The 22,321-nt window shown below is 39.3% G+C and overlaps 1 protein-coding gene across 1 annotated transcript in view; it reads right to left on the reverse strand.

Moving 5' to 3' along the window:
- CLEC16A (C-type lectin domain containing 16A) overlaps positions 1-22,321 on the reverse strand; it is a 376,293-nt gene that overhangs the window by 4,625 nt on the left and 349,347 nt on the right. The window lies entirely within an intron of this gene.

Here is a 22,321-nt window from a genome sequence, read left to right on the forward strand (position 1 = left end):
GGCTAGTATGATCTCATCGCCAGCATCTCCGTTGTATTTAGTAACTCCCACCGTGGTGGTGCAGTAACTATGCAAATGCATTAGGAAATTGGCCAACACAGGGTTTTGTCACCCTTCTGCTGAAGTTGGTCCTTACTGATGCCAGAGAGCACAAAGGTAATGGCGCATTGCAATTCCTCTGACGTGGTAGAGCTGCTGGCAAAACGGATCCCAACTTGTTTGAGGTTCACCTAAAGTCTTAAGAGGTTTCTGCAAAAGGAGTTCTGGAAATAGCCTCTGACAGAAGATCAAGTTCAGAAGTTACCATGACTCATACCCACACCTGTTTTACAACATAGATGCTGGTTTGTATCTTCGTCGTGGCTTAACCCCACCTGGCAACTGAGCCCCACACAGCCCACTCATCCCCAGTGGCATGGGGGAGTGAATTGGAAGAGTAAAAGTGAGAAAACTCTTGAGCTGAGACAAAGACAGTTTAACAGGTAAAGCAAAAGCAAAACAAGGAATTCATTCCCCACATCCCATGGGCAGGCAGGGGCTCAGCCATCCCCAGGACAGTCGGGCTCCGTCACATGTAACGGTGACTTGGGAAGACAAACACCATCACTCCGAACATCCCCAGCTTTATCTGCTGAGCATGATGCCACATGGGCTGGGATGTCCCTTGGGTCAGTCAGGGTCAGCTGTCCCGGCTGTGTCCCCTCCCAGCTTCTTGTGCACCCCCAGCCTGCTCACTGGTGGGGTGGGGTGAGAGGCAGAAAAGGCCTTGACTCTGTGTAAGTGCTGCTCAGCAGCAACAAAATATCCCTGTGTTATCAACACTGTTCCCAGCACAAATCCAAAACTATCTACTATGAAGAAAAATAACTCAATCCCAGCCAAAACCAGCACAATTGTGCACCATTTTCTAGGGAGTAAAAGTAATTTTTCCTTGCATTAATGCAGTGTCCACCATGAGCATGTGACAATCCTAGATGCACTGTCCCTTTCTGTTCTCGTTCAGTGGAAAGCTACAGCCCAGTACCCAGAGGGATGCCTCACCTCCCCTGCTCACTCTCAAAGCCATCCAGACATGAACCATCTTTTGCCTGGAAGCTGTACAGTGCCGCTCACGCAGTTTGATGTCTCAGGAGGCCTTCCTAAGATGACAGGTAACTCTGGACTGCTCCTGCATCCGATCTAGCCAGTTTGCAGCATTAGCAGAGAAGCTGTCTGTAGTACAGACTGCCCTAAGCACACCACCTTGTAGTTTTGTTTAATCAAAAATGCATGGTGGCATGGAATACCTGACATACCATAGCCAATTAACAACATTTTAGAAAAGTCATTTTTTAATGTAAAATTAATGTTTTATTTAAGCTTTGGATCTAATGAGTATAGCACAGCATCAGTTTCTATTGTCTTTATGCATCAGCCACCATAGAAGAGATGACAAAGTACTACTAAACACATCCTTAATTGTTCAGAACTTTTTTGAAAGGAAGGGGAAGACCAAGCACTGACACTGGGTTACTTTCACTGTTAGTAACTAATGGGCTGGCAAAGCAACATTGGCCATGGCAGTAACTTACCTTTCTGTCAAGTGAGCAGATGCAGAGGTAGCCTTTGGGCCAGTATTTTAATAAGATGTCTAAATCCCATTTAGATATTTGAATCTCTGTGGAGATGCCTGTTTTACTTACATAACTGTGGATGTAGACTCCACTGTATATGAGTGTCCTAACCCACTTCAGTGGGAAGGGTCATGCCCTTTTGTACAAAAAGCATGAATGCAATTACGACAGAGCTAACTGGTAAAAGCCATCCAGTAATAGCACAGCCTTAAGAGAAGACCAGCAATCTCTTTAGGCATAATTTGAAAACTTTTTGCCTTTGAGAAACTTTTAATAGTGGTTTTGTAACTCATATTTAGTAAATTGCACAGAGAACAAAGCCAGTTTGTTCACACCAGTTTCTTATCTTTGCAAATGGGCTGATTGATCTGTGCAGGCTTACAGCATGGGAAATTTCCAGTCTGCTGTGGAGAGAGTACAGGGCTGTTAATCCTTCAGAGTTACTTGAAAGCTTCTCCTACTTTGCCACCTTCACCTGTTCCCAATTAATGCTTAAGGCTTATAGCAGGGGCAAGGCTCTAGTGACCTCTGATCCCCACGATTGGGGAGCAGAAAGAACCCACTTTATATTTTACCAGGAGCTTGTGAAGCATAGTGGCAGATTCAGTTAGAGCAATCAAGTAACATTCTCTTCAGCTGGGCTAGGGATGAAAAATTGAGTTTCCTCTCATTGATTTACTATTGCTCCTTAGCTGTGCATAAGTAATGTACAATAGTGAACATGCAACATGCTAGTATAGGAGATAGTTTTCTCTTCCTAGAAAAAAATTGCAAGTTTTTGATAAGATTTTTCCCCCCAATATTCATAACTTATATAAACAGATTTAACAATTTTCTGAATTTTATACCATCATTTAAAGCATACGCTCTTGCTTTGAAGTTTCATATCGCAGCACTCCACATTTTAAACCATTACATATGCTTATTGACTTCACTGGGAATTATCTGCTGAAGAATTCTGGGGTCAGTTGTAATCATTGTCACAGTCATCTGGATCTCTGCTGGAGCTACTCTGACCCCTAGCATAGTTTCCAGCAATGTTGATTTTAAGTGTTACTAATTATAGAGATTCTTTGGTTTCTCTTCAGGGACTATACCACTGTCAGAGAAATTCATGATCAGATTAATAATAGCCTGTATTTTATTTTGTTAGAGAGAAATTGTTTCCATTGTTGCAAATCGCAGAATCATCTATGTGGGAAAAGACCTTGCAGATCATCTAGTCCAACCATTAACCTAACAGTGACTGTTCTTAGCTACACCATATCCCTAATGTACCTCTTTTTGGAGTTTCCCTCTGTGAGTTGCACCCTGTGTCCTCTAAATATATCCATTAACTTTAAATTTTGAATGGTTGCTGTCAATATTTGTTCTTTAATTAGGGACATATATTGTGTTACTTCTGAAATGGTAACTAGGAGAACAAAACACTTGCTTCCTTCATTCCCACTTGGAAAGACAACAAATATGCAACAGATATATATTACATGTATAATACCTGTTCAGTCTTCTGTTGTTTTGTAGCACCCCTTGCTGCAAAATGTGTTTAGTAATCATCTTTGCACCCCAGAAAGTATATTGGGGAAACAGACTGGTCCACACAGAACACACAGAACATTTTCATATGTGTGTTCCTTAGAAACAGCTGTTTTACCAGTCTATAGAGGGATTCTTAAGAGGACAAAATGCCACTATCTCTATTCAAGGAGGTGTAAGTGACAACTTGCACCTTTATTTACCAGTCCACTGGAGAGCACATATCGCAAAGAAAAGGGGACCAAGCTGAATCTCTCCAGCAGCTTGGACAGGTAAGCTTTATCTTTTCTTATTTCATGTGAAAGAAGGGAATGAGAAATTATTAATCCATCTCTGTGCATGAAGAGGAATGAAAGTATATGAAAAGTCTGTCCAGGTCAAAGTTTAGTTTTTAAAAGTTTTATAAAACCCACAGGATAATACTAAAGCAAGACTTGCTTCCTCTGCCAGGGTGTGCTGTACATGTCCCAGAAGCTTTTCTTGCATTCTTCCACTGTGGAACCCTACCAGTTTCCCGTAGCCTCACACTTAAGAAAGCTTCTGTTGCTTTTTGTACTCAGTCATGGATGAAGCTGAGATCTCCACAGCCCCAACTGTTGGCTGAAAGTCTGAGGTTGTTTTTTACCTTTCAGCTGCTTGACACATCACATATTGGTTGACCTGACCTCTTTAGTATGTTAGAAAGTTGTCTGCTTATCATGTCCACTAAACTTGGGGCATTTTTTTCATGCCTGCAAAGCTATAGCTACGGAGTGACATAATGTCATTGCAGCTTTAGTGTGTTAGATAGAAGTGGATAAACTCTGAGGCCCAAGGCTAGGTATTTGTCCATAGTGAAGGAAACGAATTTCGTTTTCTAGGAAAGAAGGAAGGATAATGAAAGTATCAGACAGCTTCCACTAATACCACTATTTTCATTTTCCATTGCATTCAGAAAATGTGATGTGTTTGCACTACAGTGATGAGAGAATGAAGGCGATTGATACTCCTGAGAGTAGGGGAATGAGCATGTTTTATTTTAAAGTGTTCAGCAGTCATTACAAAGTAACATCACTGGTTATCCTGTGCAGGTCTGAATACCCATTTGTAATTATACATATATATTCCTGTGTCCATGCTGCACCATACTCTCATTTTGCTATGACTCACAAAGTGTAAAAGCACTTTTAAGATTAGCGTGAGAATAGACTCCCTGTATATCTGAGTAGTAGAACCAATTCATTTCAGCATTAATGCCACCTTCAGGAATACCCACCTTATCTATTTAAAAGAAAACCCTCAAAAGATAGTCCTTATGTGAAAGCATTAATAGCAATGGTGAATTCTCTTATTCTGATTAGTGCTGCAAGTGGTACTTCATGATGACAGACTGTGAATCCAGGCCAGGAAAAAAGGATTGTTTAAAACCCATTTGAGCATAAGCTTAGCTTCAGGCTTCCGAAGGCTGAAACCGTTTTTGGCATAGAACCTAACTTGGGACAAGAGGTGTTTCTGCTTGCATGCCTTGCCTTCTGTCTTGAAAGAGCAGATTTTATACATAATTACCAAGATGATAATTAGAAAGGTGAAAACAGTGCTATATGTCATATTGACATAGAAAAGCCTCATCTTTATTTTGCTTCAACACAGCTATCTCCTATTCACTTCTACTGCTTCAAAATATGCAAGAAGATAAATTTCTTGTCTTTTGCTCTGTTGAAACATCTTTGTCCCATGTTTTGAAGGCTGTTTTTTTATCTGAAGGCTGATGAGCAAGGTACAAGGCATTTCCTTTCTGCAGCAGTTATTTATAAAGCTTTATGCCAGAGTTATGAAGCCTACTAAGAAAAAGAATCTGACAGTGCCACCATCTCAGGCTCACTCAGTGTATCTGGGTGTTTGCAGACAGTTTCCCATCCTTCCAGGTTACTACTTTGAATCCAACAGTTATTTTGAAACACGTTATTTTAAATATACAGGTTTTAGTGAAATCAGACGTTGCTTTGTAATTAGGTTGCAGGAGCTGTCTGTAGCAGACATGAGAGGTGACAGTTCCTAGTAGAAAGATCTGGCAGTGTAATAAACTTCACTTTACAGGAACAGTGTATAGGTGACTGTGTTATGCTGAAAAATAGATTCCTTGATATACATTTGGAAATCACATTTGGTAGAGTTGTTCAGCATTTCCTTCAATTTAACTTTACCACAAAGACATATGCAACAAAGCTATTCCCTGTTCCAAGACTGGAGGCAGAGCCAAAAAGTTTTTTAGTTCTGTCTCTCATCCATGGGAAAAGACTGCATATTTTATGTTCCTGTATGTAGCAGCCTTTTCCCCTTCTTGACAAACCTAGCACACTCCTATTTCCTTCTGTCATCAGTAGTGTGGCCCAGAATATGCTTTTACTTTGGCAAAGCGATCTCTTTTTTGTAGGACAAACAGTCTGCAATCAGCTCCTGACTAGTTTCGTAGTATGAAACTGGAGGACTGCAAAAATGGGTATGATTGGATCAGTAAGAGCTTAGCCTCCAGAGCCTGCAGAGACTCCAGAGGAACAAGGACCAAAATGAAAAAGCTGGCTTAAAAGATGACATTGTTAACTGTAAAGTGTGTGGTTGGGTTTCTTTTTTCCATTTTTATGAAGAAACATTTCCTGATAAATGGGGTAATTGAACTACTTTCTGGAAGAGATGACCACATGAACTACTATAGAATAGTATGGAAATATGTAAAGAGAAAGGACATTACCCTTCTTTTACTAGATAATATTAGCAACATGGTGGATTTATTAGGACTGTAAAATCAGTAAATGTGACGCCCCACGCCCAAGAAATCAAAATACATTTTTTTCTGATTTTGCTTCTTAGTCGTTCGGGCCTAACCTTAGTCTATTAATTCCTTCCTCTTTGAAGCCTGCAGAGGCTTATAGTACTTCTGAACTGCAGGCTTTCTGATCTGCCTGTTCCCTATAGAGATTTTCACAGGAATCTTCTTGAAGGACTTCCTTGTTGTGTTCTTCCTATCCCCACCCTTTGTGGAAAAGAAGCAGGTGTATAGGTTTGAGAAAGTATTAATCTGTTCAGATCAAATAATTACAGTATTAACACAACCAAAATGGTTTGGCTGTAAATCTCTTCTATTTTCATTCTCTCTGCTTCATGTTCATTTATTGATTTATTTCTGATGTTACACCTCTTCCAGTTCTCCAGACCACCACAGACTCCCCTAGGAAAATTTTATAATACCAGGATGTCTTATACAAAAAAACCTAAAGAAAATTACCTGTATTTAAAAAAAAACAATAACAAACCCAAGCTGCAGTCACATTTTTCCACATTTTCAATTACACATTGTAAAGAAGACTCCAAGTTTTCTTTTATTTTTATGAGTGAAAGGGAACAACAGATTCACATTCATAAGTGAATCCAGATGAGGGGGACAGCACAGGGAGAGTAGTGCTGAGGAGATTTGTCCCTAAGAATCCAAGACCTTGAGACTATGGACCCCTAAATTTTACTGAGTACCTTCAAATCCAATTTTAAAGAAGTCCTAGTGTGTATGTATGGCTCTTGTTAATAATAAGTCCTCAAGCAGTTTTGGAGGTACAGACAAGTAAATACCCCATCCTGTATGCTGAAACTGAAGCTTTTCTCTCTCAAGTTTACCACTATAAGTGTATTTCATCAAATAAACAAAAGGTGGTTTTGAACATCTACCAGGTTTTTATCCCTTTCCTTGTTTACTCCTTCCCCTACTTGGGCCGTATTTCTTGTCTGGCCTTCAAGTCACATATTGAATGTGTTAGCCGGGGAAACCCAAAGAAAATCTGGTTAGATTGCTAATTTGCATGTTTAAAACTCATTTTTTACCTTTTCAGCATACAGAGAGAATAGCTATTTGATCCATATGCTTCACAGTGTACTTGAGCTCCATTCACATACGGCTAGAAATTCAGATTGGAGTGATAAAATTTTTTGAGACTGGGTAGTCAAATGTTTAGTAACTTCTTGACAGTCTTACTAGATTTTATCACCATAGTTCTGCTTTTTACTGCAAGCACTTCCTGAACCAGTATAAATGCACTAATGCAAATCATAGTATACACCGGTGTATTGCATTTATTGTGACAGATTGTCTTGCAGTGGAACTTCTCTCCAAATGAAGCCTAGTTTGAACCTTCCCTACTGAAGCCAAGAGAAAAAGAAATCTCTTGTTATCTCAACATTTGTGCCAACTTGCCTTATTTTGCTTTGAATTTTAGGAGCACTCCTGAAACCAAATCACAGTTAACACTTCAGACGGAAGTGTCAGCCATTAAAGAAAACCAGAAAACATTGTAAGGCTGATACCTACAAAGAAAAGGAATCTAATGAAAACATTTGCTACTGCACTTAATGATTACAACTGCCTGATGTTAGTAGAGAAGCTAGAGGTGATTTAGAGACAAAATGGGTTTTGAGTGATGTAAACAGGAAAGGTGGAAATAATCTGGAAACCTAAACACAAATTGACAAATCAATTCAGACAGCTCCACCTAGACACTTGATAACTCTGGTCACCAATTTTTTCTACAAGTTTCCTGGTAAATTTGTCTGGACGTTGTTGTTTACTCCTCTGGGATCCTGGAAGGCAACCCACAACCTATGAAACCCAGGACAGAATATTGCATCAGAACAATCAGAACATTTAACATAGGCAATATTTAATACATGAAGTAGCTATTTTATCTATTAGTAGGAAAGACTATTACATATAGTAGTCTGATTATGAATAATTGTTTTAGTTGCAATTAAGATCTTCAGATTAATTTCCTGAATACCAGCAATTACTCACTATACTAGAAGCTGAGCCATAAGCTGTTCTGATGCTGTTTGTGCAAAGGACTTCATTCTCCTTCGCATTCTTGCAACTTAATCTATCTGTAACTCCCCTCTTCCTTTTACTTCCATTGTTTAAAGTCTCAGGTAAAGACATTTTTATTTCTTTTTTAGGATTAAGTGTACTCTCCCTCTGAAAATCTGCAGGTGGGCATAATTTGAACTGATTCTGCTCTGCAGTAACTGCATTATGCTATGTTAAATCCTAAATGTCAGAGTACGTGATTTTTGCTACATATAATCATTGGTAGTATTCTGTGACCAGTTTAGACGGGAGTAGCAGGGCCTTAGAGGGTGTTAAATGGAAGTTAGCTGTGGCAGATGGTGCACTGGTCACTGTGTGGAGGACTGCATCTCCTGAAGAAGGCCAGAAAGCTGCAAGGGTGCCGGAGTTCAACCTGATGAATCTAGGGAGAAAGAGGTGCTGTATTGTGGTTACCAACATATGCAAATCCTTAGGGGAGAGGGGGTTTGAAGATAAAGGAATTCAAGGTGTTAACCCTGCATGGTGAGCAGTGCACAAGAAGTGTACATTTGTTCTTGACTGTTTTGCAAGTAAAATTTTACATCCTTGTTTAATCAGTTAAGATGCTTATTTGAACAGTGCCAACTCCCTTCAAAGTTCAAGGAGGGCGGAGTTGTGAGTGCCTGTGATCCAGGCCTATAACCTCTGGGTAAGGAACAGAACAGCCTTTTCTCTAGTGACCTAGCTGTGTTGGTGACTCAGCTTTTAGATAATTCTGTTTTTATAAGTCTTTCTTTTGGGAAATTCGAGTTAAGTTGTATATGTCAAATGTTCAGTGTAAATTTGATTTTTATGATGTTTCTGTTTGGAATAGATCCAGTTTAGAAAATCCTTTATTGCAACAGAATTAATGCACTGGTAAAGCTGTTCCCTACAAAACAGTTTACAGTAGCTGTCAGCATCAAATGTTTTCTAGGCACTACATTCGCCGCCTAGCAACCATGCTAGGGTAATCTTGCTGCAAATCATCCATGTGTGCAGTCCTGTCAGATAAAGGGACTGTGCTGCAGGATTACCCACCAGTCATTAGTCATTAACGACAAGATATCTTTCTTACAGTGCAAAGTGCCCTACAGATTCCCCAGGGTGAATGCACAAGACTTCAAAACAGCATTGCACTTTTCTGTAAAAGAAAACCTATACAGTATTCTTCATGGTGAGGTCTCCAGTCAGCAGTTATTCCCTGGAAGGCAACTTTTGTAGGAAATATTTGAACTTCTTTGTATTTCAGAATTCCAAAACAGGAGGTGCATATTCTTTGAAGCTGATATTAACTGCTGTAAGAAATCACATCACTTTGCTACACTGAAAAGTCTGTTATCCTTTAAATACAATGAAGACATATCTCTTATTGCTGTCTATTCGCTAGGTGCTCTTATACCCTGACTGAATACCTGCTCTCCATTTTCTGTGTCTCTTGAAGAGTCTCATCTCTACTAGACTTTCCTGTGAAGTTTCTCTGCTATTATTCGTTATTGCAGAATATACTAATAACAGATAGTCTGGATAGCCTTGGCCTTTCCAGAGTTAGTTGTTCCCATGCTAGCAGCTGGCCTATGGCACTGGCTGAGTGCTAGCCAAGACAGCATGCTGTACTGGGGCTTGTAGGATATTGCAAACTGAATAACAGAACACACAGTGAATGGTGGTGCTGGAGAGAGCAGTTGTTTATGAATACAGGACCATTCCCTTAATCCCTTGAGGCTTGTGAAGAGTCAAGAACTCTATGGTAAGATTGACTGGAAAAACAGCAAAGAGGCTATCTCAAGGACAAGAAAAATGCTTAAAAAACTAAAGGAGAATATAGAGCACTGGGAGACAGTGGCAGTACCACCCCAGCAACTTGTGCAGATTACCCCAAACATGATAGCCCCTTTCCATTTTACTTGTTGTTGGAGCATCATAACTATGGAAAGACTCTGAACGTAGCTTCAGGTGGGATATAGGATATCAGATATGAAGTGATTCTGGAATTAGGTACACATTTTTTAACAGAAAAATGAACAACATTTTTAAGTATTTAAACATGAAAGGTACTAAGGTGCAATTTACATCTGTGACCAGTTATAACTGCAAACAGCTTTGCTTTATATAGTGTATGGTTTCCCTTGGAGCTTATTTCTTACAGGGCTGTGACCAGTGTGATTATTTCTCTCTCATATTTCCATGTTAAGTAGTAACAGGTTACTTCTGTTTGCTGGACTGTCAATGGGTAGCCAGATAAGCTGCATGTCTACACATATGGCTTAGATTGTAGTAATAGCCTAAATTGCTTTTCACTGTTTTATTCAGATTACTAGTTGTTACTCAAGTCTGGCTAGTATAGACCTGTATAGCCTATATATAGCACAGAGCACCTTCAGCCCATTGGTGTTATGTATATGTTTCAAGGATGCATTTAACCCGCCTATGAATCCAGAATAATATAGAGGAAAAAATTAAATTAGCAGCTTCCATGGAGTTGGTATTCCAGCCTCTTACGATGCAGACAGGCCTGAAATGCTCTTTCTGTGGTTTCTCTGGTATATGACCAGGTCATGTATTTTCTGATTGTTTAAGGGGACTTTATTTACTAAATACAGATCAACAGCTGTAGCTGAGAGATCTACAATGTGTTCAGATGGCTGATAGGAATGAAATGTAGATAGTGGGTCAAAACACTAGAGAATATGAGTGTGATCTCCAGACTAGCAGATGGTACAGTTCAGAGGGTAGAAAAGCTTAAAAGAAACTGTTGGGGAAATCTATTATACAGCTCTTAAGCCATTCAAATGCTATTTAGGTTTATTAGAAACAAACAAAACCAAGAACTGTTTGGAATAGAAATCAATGTATTACCTAGAGAGACAAGGGAATCCAATGGTTTTACCATTAGCTTGTGGCAGTTTAGACTCCAACAGCCAGTTCTAAAAAGAATCAAATTGGAAGTGACATGAAAGATTATCACAGACCCAACACAGTATTTAGACCAGGTTTCCAGCTAATTTCAAGACACCTGGAAATCCTCCTAGACACAACTGATATCCTTCTTTTTACAGTGCTGGGCAGAAATGTAAATAGTTCATTCTAGAGAGACCTAGAGGTAAAGATTTGTGGTATCCCATTAAGAGTTTAAAAAAACAATGATGGCTTAGTTTATGAAAAGCTATAAACACCTTGGCAGCAATTTTTTTCTTCTGTTTTTGTTAAGTACCTTCTACAAAAGCTTTATCTACCCACTTTCTCATTGAGGAAATGAGGGCCGAAATGCTCCCAGTGAGGCTGTTCTCAATGGCTTTCAGTTCTTCCCATCATTTTGGAAACATTTTGAAACTTAGTCTCACACTTTGAATTAGTAAGCAATTTAGGTCCTGTAATAATGCAACCAGTCTTAGAAACTCTGGTACCTCTAGTATGAATAGTACTAAGCAGAACAAAGGTTACAGAATAAACTGCAGAGAGAACTATTTGAGTCTTAATTTTCTTGGTGGTGTCTGTCTGTCCTTTACATTTACTGTCTATCAGATTTTCTTGGCACCTGTGTTTGATAGACTGGAACCTATGGATAAAACAAAAACAAGCAACCAAACAAGAATGCCTGGCGGCTCGGTGTTGTAAGACACAGCCTTCCTGCACTGCAGGCTCTGCTGAGAGGCCCGCAGTGACATTTGCAGGTTGGAAGAAGCTGGAATCACAGTCTAGATGAGTCAAGATTCTGTAAACTATTCTTTGATTCAAAGATGACAAAAAAGTATATAACTGTTTTGGCTGGTAACTTGCAGCCTATAACAGTTTAAGTAGTTTGTTCAGAACCTCTGACTTTTCCTCCCATTACAATTATGTGTGTCTAGGCCCTTCACTCTGATTTTTTCCTCTAGTTTCTTTTGTAGAAAGCTCATGATTTGCTTGACCAGTACTGTTCCAAATAACTTCAAAGGTTTCCAGGAACTAGACAATCCATCTGCAGCTTTCTTGTATGTATTCCCATAGGAGTGTATTTCAGTCCATACTGCTAGGCTCAGAAACCCACGAGTGTCCCAATTTTGGCTGGGATGGAGTTAATCTTCTTCCTAGTAGCTGGTACAGTGCTGTGTTTGGGATTCAGTGTGAGGATAATGTTGATAACACACTGATGTTTTAGTTGTTGCTAAGTAGTGCTTATCCTAAGTTAAGGATTTTTCAGTTCCCATGCTCTGCCAGCAGGCAGGGGCACAAGAAGCTGGGAGGGAGCATGGCCAGGAGAGCTGACCCGAACTAGCCAAAGGGCTATTCCATACCATAGGGCGTCGTGCTCAGTACAGAAATGGGGGAGTTGGCTGGGGGGCGGATCGCTGCTGGGGCGTCAGTCAGTGGGTGGTGAGCAATTGCATCGTGCATCACTTGTCTTTCCTAGGGTTTTATTTCCTTCTCTCTTTTTATCTTCCTTTTCATTACTATTATTATTATATTTTTTATTTTTATTGTTATTATTATATTTTACTTTTAATTATTAAATTGTTCTTATATCAACCCACAAATTTTACTTTTTTTCTGATTCTCCTCCCCATCCCACTGCGCTTGGGGAGGAGCGAGCAAGTGGCTGCATGTTGCTGGCTGGGATTAAATCATGACAATGAGTCAATATGTTCTTGCCAAATGCCCCTAGAGAGGGGATTAAAATGCCAGAAAAAAATAATATTGGGTTATTTCCTTCCATTTAAAGAGTTAGCTTGAATACATTTTCAAAATTTCCTTTGTAACCAGGAAGATTGGAAGAGTACATTGAAAATAATGAAAACTGAGATTCTTGTCTTTCCAAGGGCTTGGACTTAAAGAAATGACTATATATCAGAAAGCTTGAGACAGTAGCAAGAGACCACAATTCTAAATTGAGCTGCTAAATTAAATTTTCCCAAAGATCCTAGTCTTCAATCAAATGTGACTAAGTTCTTCTCAATTTCAGTATCAGGCATTGGTATCTAACTACTACAACGAATTTCAAGGCTCAGTGAATTTCTCTTCAGGATAATATTTTATTAAGTATACTCTTGCACAGGGAATTTGGAAAACCTTTTCTAGCAGTGTCTAAAAACCCTTGAGTTAAGCCTCAGTCAACTTTAAGATTTTTCTCCTTAGGGAACAAGCCTGTATTAGGAGTTATTGTACAAACTGTCAAAAACAGAGTTGAGGAAACAGCAGAACAGCAAATCGGACTCATACTTAAGCCTCTCTCTGAACTGGATCTGGCAGCGGTATTTACAGGCTGCACATTCTGTGAAATAAGGTTAATAGTTAACTTCAGGCAGATTTGGGCCTAGACCATAGTTGGAAGATAACCTTTCTGAAGAAAGAAAAGAATTGCAACAAATCAATAGATAGTGCTTCACCCTTTTTGTTGATAGGGACTCAATAGACTAGTCTGGTGATAGAGGCCTTGGTCTTTGAAGGTGTTTGACCCAAGAGTAGAGTGAATGACTGCAGATGAGGTAGCAGCTCTGTATCACTACTAGGCTAATAAGTGACAAAATTGGTTCCATTGCTGATTTGTTTCAGTAAAATTTCCATAGATTGTGACCAAAAATCTCACCCAAATCTATGTAGGCATCTCTTGGCATGGCCTGGTAACTTCTAGAAAAGGCAATTCATTTGTTCCTTAGCTGTTCCTTTTCTTTGCATTAGTCCCCATCTCTGCAGACCTGTGTGTTTCTGGCAGAAACACTTTTCTTCCAGTGCAGGCTGGTTGTGTTCCCTAGAATAAGCTGACCTTTTTCCTTGCAAACAATTTTGTGTGTGTCAGAAGGGTGAGAAAAGTGAAATCCTTGCCTGCACTGTTTTTAAATAAAACAGTGATTGTCACACTTCCAGAAGATTAACAGCAAGACTGTGAAAGCTCTTCACATGTTTTGGTAGCTGTCAAGATTAAATTTGCGGGTCTTTTTTAAAATGTGTGAATACAGATGGATTTATAGTGGAAATAGCACCTCTTGCTTGACACTAGCTGTGTACAGCAGGGCTTGGTGCAGTTCCTGCATTTGTGCGTAGCAGCCATGCAGCGTTACGGTGCTGCCACAAAACATTAACAGTTCACACTCATGCTCAGTCTGTGTTAAAACCAAACACTTCAACTCACTTCTAAGCTAGTGGTGCAGTGGACTGTGTTGAGCCAGGCACATCCTGTGTTCACACTAAAAACTGTCAGAGCAGTGAGTTTTGGCACCAGCTAGACAATACTTGGACTTTGCATTCAAGGTCCCTTTTCCATGTGCCTCAGCATGCAGTTCTACCATAATTAGTCAACCCTAAAATTAGACAGAATCCTAGTTTTGCAGCCAAATTGATGACTTCAAACCCATGGATGGGATTCTTTTTAGAATCCCCTTTCCTATTGTAGCAGATGACTATTGATTATGTATGTAGTTTTAAGGACTCGAATTTTTTCTTCTCCTTGCCTCCAAACCTATCCTTTCGCTTCATCAAAACTGAATTTACATTTGTATTCTGATTACGTAATACATAGCCTAGTAAAAATAACCACCACCACCTGTCTCTGTCTACAGAGCAGCAGCCAGTGGCAGAGACTGTGGCCCACACTCTTATATTAGCTAATTTACTGTACTAAAAAGGCAAATCAGTAAGTGAAAGTCATGTGAGGGTCTTCCAGTGAAGACCACATTTATAGTTAGCTAGTATAAACCTGTTGGCTTGTTTGGGTTTTTTTTCCTTTTCCTTAGCCAGAACTTTTGCTATGACTTTATGAAGCTAAGGTGATGGTACCCATGCAAACAGTAGAAAAGATTCAAAGCTTGCTTAGGGGAAGAGTAGTGGGTTTTCTACTCACTCAGTTTTGCACCTTTCACTCTGGTGTACCTAGAAACTTTTGAACAATTCACCTGTTTAAGACTTTCATGACATGAGAAGTAAAGATGGCAGAAGACATATTTATGGTGTGAAGCAGAGAGAGTCATGTATTAGATTTACCTAGGTTCTGAGCTTGTGAAGTGTGACGGACTTCTGGTCCAGAAGCCACTTATGCACACTGGCTGTCAGGCCAGCACAGTCAGAACTGGCTGGGAGCCCTGGAGCCTGAGAAGAGCTGGTGTACCATTGCCTGCTCACGTACTAAACTATTCAGAAGGAACATATCAACTGTTTCAGTGCAATTCATGTTGAATGTGATCTTCTGAAGAAGAGAAATTTGTCAACTGAGACTAGTTTCACCTGCAGTTTCTGACAGGACAAACTGCACAGAGAATTTTTGTAGCAGACCAAATTACTCAATAAAACACACGCACAAAAGTGTAAGCTTCCCAGAGCCTGTCCTTTTAGTGGTGTTTTCAAGGCAGACCAGAGAACATGGGTCTGGAAATGGGACATATTTAGGAGGCTTTCTGAAAGTTAAATTACTAGTGATATTACCGAGGCTTCTAAATGGGATCTACTCCCTGCAGTAAGAAATAGCTGTGAGGAAGGTTAATATGACCAGAGAGACATTTTTGGACTGAACAGACACTGCAATAAACAGCAAGAAAACTTTTTTGGCAAAATAATGGAATTTTTTACACAGCGCTATTTTTTTAACTTGTCACTTTTATGCAAGCTAACGAGGCAATATTGCCTATATAGCTATAAATTTTTCTTCTGTTTTCTATGCTTAGTGTTCAGTGTTTGCAAACTGTCTGATCTGTACTGAAAAGACACAGGTGTTGCTTCATGCCTAATTATAGGGGTTTATTCTTCCGTATTCCTTCACTCCTCTCCATAGCACAACCCTTTACAGGACAAATAAATTTGCAATTATGGTAAACATCTCTTCATCTTGTTTGGATATTGTGTAAATGAAGATAAGTGAAACATTTTTCAATCTATGAAATTGAATAGTTATCTGTTTATTAATTCTCTTCAGATTTTGTTCAGGGATGGGTTTTGTGCCATTGTTAGGAAAATTCTCATTTATATTAATTAACCTTTTTCTATGAAGCATTCATAACGTTTAACAGATTAGATAACATGCTGTCTCTCTAATACACTGAAAAAATCCCTTCTTGAAGATACCTGTAGCTAAACAATACTTGACCAGATGTGTCTTCTGACTGTGGATATTTTTCCAGCCTTTGAGTTAGAATGAGATGTCTTTCTCTGCTACTGCATTTCTTTTTGTGTATAAAGTCTTACTAAATATACAGTTCTTCTGGGAGAGCTTAGATTTTAATGCCAGATGAATTATTTATGCATCAGCACTTACAGAAATGGAATTGCCATATGTTAATATACTGAAGAGGAATGAATATGGCTTTTAAACATACACACAGAAGGATGCAGAAAAACAACAAATAGTGCATTAGAAGCCTGTAAATGTTACTCTGTCTGAGGTTAGGCATTGAATGTATTTTTGTAGCTTCTGTTAAAACAGTTCTGCTGCTGTGTGATACACTTGAGTTCTTGAAGCAGAACCACAGAATTTACTATAAAATATAAGTTCATTAAATGTTTTCATTTGCCCAGCTGAAAGATTGATACAATTAATCAACTATATCTGTGTATCTGTAAAGATGCTTTTCCTTTAAGTGTGACCAGAGGCAAAACTTTGAGAAGGATTTTTAGAAGAAAATGTTCCATTATGTCTGTAGAAATAAAATTAAATGCATACACAAGCCTTTGAAGTAGGCAGAGAACTGGTCATTGTATAATACAGTTATGTAATGTCACTGAAGTTGGAGTAAGAGTCCTGAAAAATATGAGCATGGCATAAGCAAGTATTAAGACAGATTGTGTTTAGGTACAGATATGGACAGAGTCTGCAGTTTCCTTATTGCAGTAAGGTCACGGTCCTTACTTGGATTTACTGAGTTAGAGCTTTTCATATATGAAAGTCCCATTTTATAAGTGGTTCCATTTGTAATTTGGAAAGGTTGAGGGGGGATAAATTATGGATATAAACAGAAGATCTGTATAAGTTATATGACAAAAGACATGTCCTGAAGTACCATTTCAAATGGTTGTAGTAATCTTTACTATCAATGAGTCTTTTGCAAAGAGGACTTCACCGGAACATGAACCTGTGGAAACACAGAGTGTGCCATTAACTTCAGTAACTGGGGTCAGGTCACAGACACTTATTTCCCCATTCTGCCTCAGTGTGGTCTTGCACGTAGTCGCTGAAATATTTCATTACCCCAAAGAGATTGAGGTGCCTAACTGCCACTAAGTCCCATGGGGACTTAGTTTCCGTGCCTTAATCTGAAAAATGAAACTAATAGTTTCTCCTCACAGCATGAAAGACTGTGTACGATGTGACCCATGCAAATATAGATGATGTCTGGGTTTTTCACATAATACAGTTTGACACTAGATTCCCAACTACCACCTCCCACAACAGTGACCTTGCCTCTACTTTGTGCCAAGTGTTAGAGGTGTCCAGGCTTCTCTGTGGGAAACTTTAGCTCTGTGCTGCTACATGAACTTGAAACAGCTATTTCCAAATACCTTTGTGTTTCACCAGTGTTTGGAGTGGTGGCACATCCAGGAATGAAGAGGTTTGAGAGGAGAACCTATCATGCACAGGACTAAGTGTAGTGGAGTTCCCTTTGGGATCCACCAGTACCATGGTCTGGGAACTGTAAGAGTTACATCGCTTATCAGATGTGTGATACATCTGCTGGTTTTGTAAATCTGTTTTCAAAACAAACCAAGTCATGTCTGCAACAGTGACAAGCTCTTGGTCACAATCATTGGGTCGAATTAAGCTATGGGATATATGAGCACACTTTACGACCCTTCACGTACACTAGGCAACTAGCAATTTGTTGCTGTTCTTATCTATGGCTTAAATTCTTTTCTTACTTCCTTTCTAGCCCTCCACTCTGACTATTGCCCATACTTGCTTGGAGGTGGCCATTTGCTTGCATCCCTTTTCAGAAAACATGGGAAAAAGATGAGAATGTGAATGGCTTATAGGTAGCAGGAGATTTGAACTCCGGTGAAAAGGACAATTAAGTAAAGCCAGATTCACTCCACAGTTCATTTTGTTACTCATTTGACATGGCTGGATCTAGAGGGGAACCTTGCTTCCTTTTTTGCTATTTGGGTGCATTTAACAGTTGATTTTTGTGCATGTCACCAGAAAAATATCTGGATTTGTATGTATTGCATACATGGTTTAGGAATGTATTTGGATTTATAGCAAAATTAGTTAGACCCCATTTGAATGTGAAAAGAGACAGCCGTACCAATTCCATGCTGATTGTCGTCACTCTTACAACATTTAGCAGTGGGGAAGGAGGGGGAGGAGGTGCTCCAGGTGCCGGAGTAGAGATTACCCCACAGGCCATGGTGCAGCCCGTGGTGAGGCAGGGTGTCCCCTGCACCCATGGAGGGGAACGGTGGGGCAGATTTCACTTGAACCCCGGGGAGGACCCCACGCTGGAGCAGGTGGGTGCCCGAAGGAGGCTGTGGGAAGCCTGTGCTGGAGCAGTCTCCTGGCAGGACCTGTGGCCCTGTGGAGAGAGGAGCCCACGCCGGAGCAGGTTTGCTGGCAGAACTTGTGAGCCCATGGGGGACCCACGCTGGAGCAGTCTGTTCCTGAGGGACTGCACCCTGTGAGGAAGGATCCATGCTGGAGCAGGTGTGAAGAGTGTGAGGAGACCTCCCCCTGAGGAGGAAGGAGCAGCAGAAACAGCGGGTGATGAACTGACCACAACCCCCACTCCCCATCCCCCTGTGCTGCTGGGGGGGAGGAGGTAGAGAAATTGGGAGCAAAGCTGAGCCCAGGAGGAAGGGAGGGGTGAGAAGAAGGTGTTTTAAGATTTGTTTTATTTCTCATTATCCTACTCTGATTTGATTGGCAATAAATTAAATTAATTTTCCCAAGATGAGTCTGTTTTGCCCATGACAGTAATTGGTGAATGATCTCTCCCTGCCCTTATCTTGATCCATGAGCCTTTCGTTATATTTTCTCTCCCTTGTCCAGCTGAGAAGCAGAGTGACAGAACGGCTTCAGTGGGCACCTGGTGTCCAGCCAGGGTCAAGCCACCACATACACATAGATTAATAAAAAAGTTAAATGGATTATAACTTTTTAAATTACATAATTTTGCATTTAAAAACTAATGATTTTTGAACTCTTGTGGTCAGTCAGCAATCCTGAGTCTCCTTCTATAATCTGGCTATAGTGACTGTAACAGCATTCACTTTGTTTTGACTTTAACGGGAGAAGTCTGCAGTTTCCATGTTGAAGGTTCTGGATTGATTCCTGCTGACCTCTTTATAAGCAGGCAAGGTTCATTATATGTGGAAATGATTCACAGTTTTTCTGCTTTATTGAGTGTTCTAGGTCTTAAATTTCTACCTAAAAATAGGCTGCAGCAACACAATCTGTGGGGGTACTTTTAATCACTTGTAGACAAGATTACCATAACGCTTTCCTTTTTTTTTTTTTAGTGCGCTAAACTTTAAGTAGTTTTAGCTAATTGGCAATTTGGCTTTTTAGCAAGAGTTTAAGAAAATTTTAATCAAACTGTCTTGTTCTAATGAATTGTTAATCTCTCTAGCCTGCACAGAAGAGATAATTACTACAGGATGTCTAAACTGATTTTTCTGGAAAATGGGGCTGTAATTCCATGACATTCTTTGCTATAGAAAGTATTTAAATGCATAATGAATATCTCTTTATATTTATATACCATGTGCTATTTTGTCCAGACTTTCATTTTGATAAATTAAGCAAATAAGCTAATGACTGCTATATGTGACTAAACATGGAGAGTTTCAAAAGCAGTAGCTTAAATCATGAGAAATATGTGCTTTTTTGCGTTTGGAATAAGAATGAATCTGATGCATCATTGTCTGATGTATGAAGAGTGGATATATGTATGTGGGAAGGAAGTCAGACTTTTCTACAGTTATAAATTAGACTTGCCAAACATATAAATAATTCTTTGTATGCATGTTATTAATGAATAGAGAAACACTACTTTTTAGTGCTTCTATTAGATATGTCACATGCCAGCTAGGTTTCTGTTTACTGACTCCTTAAAAAAAATACCATTCTAACAGAGACTTCAAACACAGATTTACTAACTCAAGACTCAGATTCAGGTGACAGTGTACAACACTCAGAGTTGTCATACAGGGTATTATCACACAGATTCATATGAATGAAATGGCTTGCTGATATGATCCTACAGAACCCAACCCTCTTGATTTTTGGAGTTGCTGAGCTCTCGCAGCTCCTCAGGCAGCCGCTGAGACCTCCAGGTGCTCAGATCCTCTACAAATTCACCCCACTGCAATATAACTCTAAACCACAACACATCCCTGTTCTGCATTACATCAGACACAGATTCCAGTTACTTGACCTCAATTAGAAGAATACATCCCAGCCATTGCAATTTTTTACCTCTTGAAAGCAAGTTATTTTTCTTCTCTGTTTCTAACACAGAGCATAAAAATAGCACTGAGCCCTCTTGCATGCTACTAAAAAGACTGAAAGATAACAATTAAATTTATGGAAAGTAATTGGCTCCATAGGAAATGTATGTCTTGATTTCTGCAACATGACAGGCCCGAATACTGCAGAATTAGGAAAGCAAATGCTAACATGAACAGGAATGAAATTCAAAATTAAGATCAGTATTTTGTGGAGGGGAGGGAAATACAACTTCTTATTTTATTTTTACCACAGTTGTTCAAACAAAATAGAAACACAAGCTGTGAAATGTATGTATTTCTAAAATGTGCGATAGGATACAAAATTAATAGTGTCAGATTACTATCATGGGGAATGAACTTCTGTGCTGCTGTGCCTAACAGATATGGTAGACTGCTGACATCAAAAGAAGAAACACAGTAAAAACGTAGCACTTATGTGCTGGATGAAAAATGTTTAATTTACAACTCCACAGCTTTGAACTTCCTGACTCTCTTTGAACTGTCAGTTTTCAAAATGCTTTCCAGAGGGCTGCTTTTATTTAGGCTATCCTCTCTGCACTGAACACTGAGTGTAGAAGTGCTTTGACTTTTCCCTGAAGCATGCCTCTGATGGGAGGTGTGTGGGGGACAAAAGAGAAATAGAACTGTTCTAAAGGGTCAGTACCAGCTAGGGAAATGCCAAAAGGCCACTTCAGACAGTTCTGCAACCTCTTCATCCTGACAAGCCCAAGAAGAAAAGCCAATTCAGGAACGATAAACACAAACTTTTCTGTCTCTCCTTCTCTTCATGTAAATAATTGTTTCTTTTCACTGCTACCCACTAGTCTGCAGTTGCCTGCACAGCCAGTCCAAATTAAGAGTTTATTTCTTAAGCACCTTCTTTTCTCTGATTTAGCCATTTCGTAGTATAGAAATTCTTTGGAGCAGGGACTATATTTACAGCATAATTCATACAATGCTTAGCATGCCAGAGTACTGATCTGTTCAATGTCACTTCACATTAACTTTTTACACACACTATACCTAATATTTGAGATATCAGATTCAACTCCCTTATAATCCCAAATTTTGTGGTTTTTGGTTTTTTTTTACTTAAATTGCTAAAATTACTTGTCGAAGTTGAAACTTCTAAAACATTTCACTTAAAACCTGAATATAACTTCTAAAAAAAAATAGGATTTTTCTGTATTTTGCATTTTCCTCCAGGTGTTTTTGTAAAATAAATGTTTATAGCTTACAAACCATTCATTTGTGATTGCCTTTACCACTTTTAATTTATATTATTTTTAATGGAGACCTGGGACTGTCTAAGTTTGGACTAATACTCTGTTTGGCTTCAGATACATATCCTGTATTACATACAATTAATTTCACTAGCTGTAACTCCCCTGGGTAGTTGTGATGAATTTCATAGTTAATATGACAAATCAAGGACATTCATATTCTTTAAATGTTATTTATGATGCATGGTGAAAGTAATCAGATTTTTTTTTTTTTTAAATCAGTGCTTATATTTTTTTCGTCTACAACTTGTTTGGAAATTTCACAGAAAAGGTATAAAGTTCTCAGAATTTATGCTTCCTATAAGAAAGGTATCGTGTGATTTCTTCTTTGGATGCCTGATATGATATAAATGTTTAAAATATAAGTTACCAGGTCCCAGAATTTACATGCAGTTCCCCTGGAAAAGTCTTACTAAGACCATTGTATGTTTTGCATATGCAGTGAATTTGCTTTTCCTCACTGTTGAAGCACACTGAAAAGACTGCAGAGAGTCACATACTGATACCTCACATTTATTTACCAGACAGTATCACAAACAAATGGGGATCCGCTTTCAGTATGAAACCAACCACTTTGCCAATAAAATGCTGAATGTCTCACACTGTTCCTCTCTCTCTTCTAC

The sequence above is a fragment of the Strix uralensis genome, chromosome 16 (assembly GCF_047716275.1).
Source record: "Strix uralensis isolate ZFMK-TIS-50842 chromosome 16, bStrUra1, whole genome shotgun sequence".
Classification (NCBI taxonomy): domain Eukaryota; kingdom Metazoa; phylum Chordata; class Aves; order Strigiformes; family Strigidae; genus Strix; species Strix uralensis.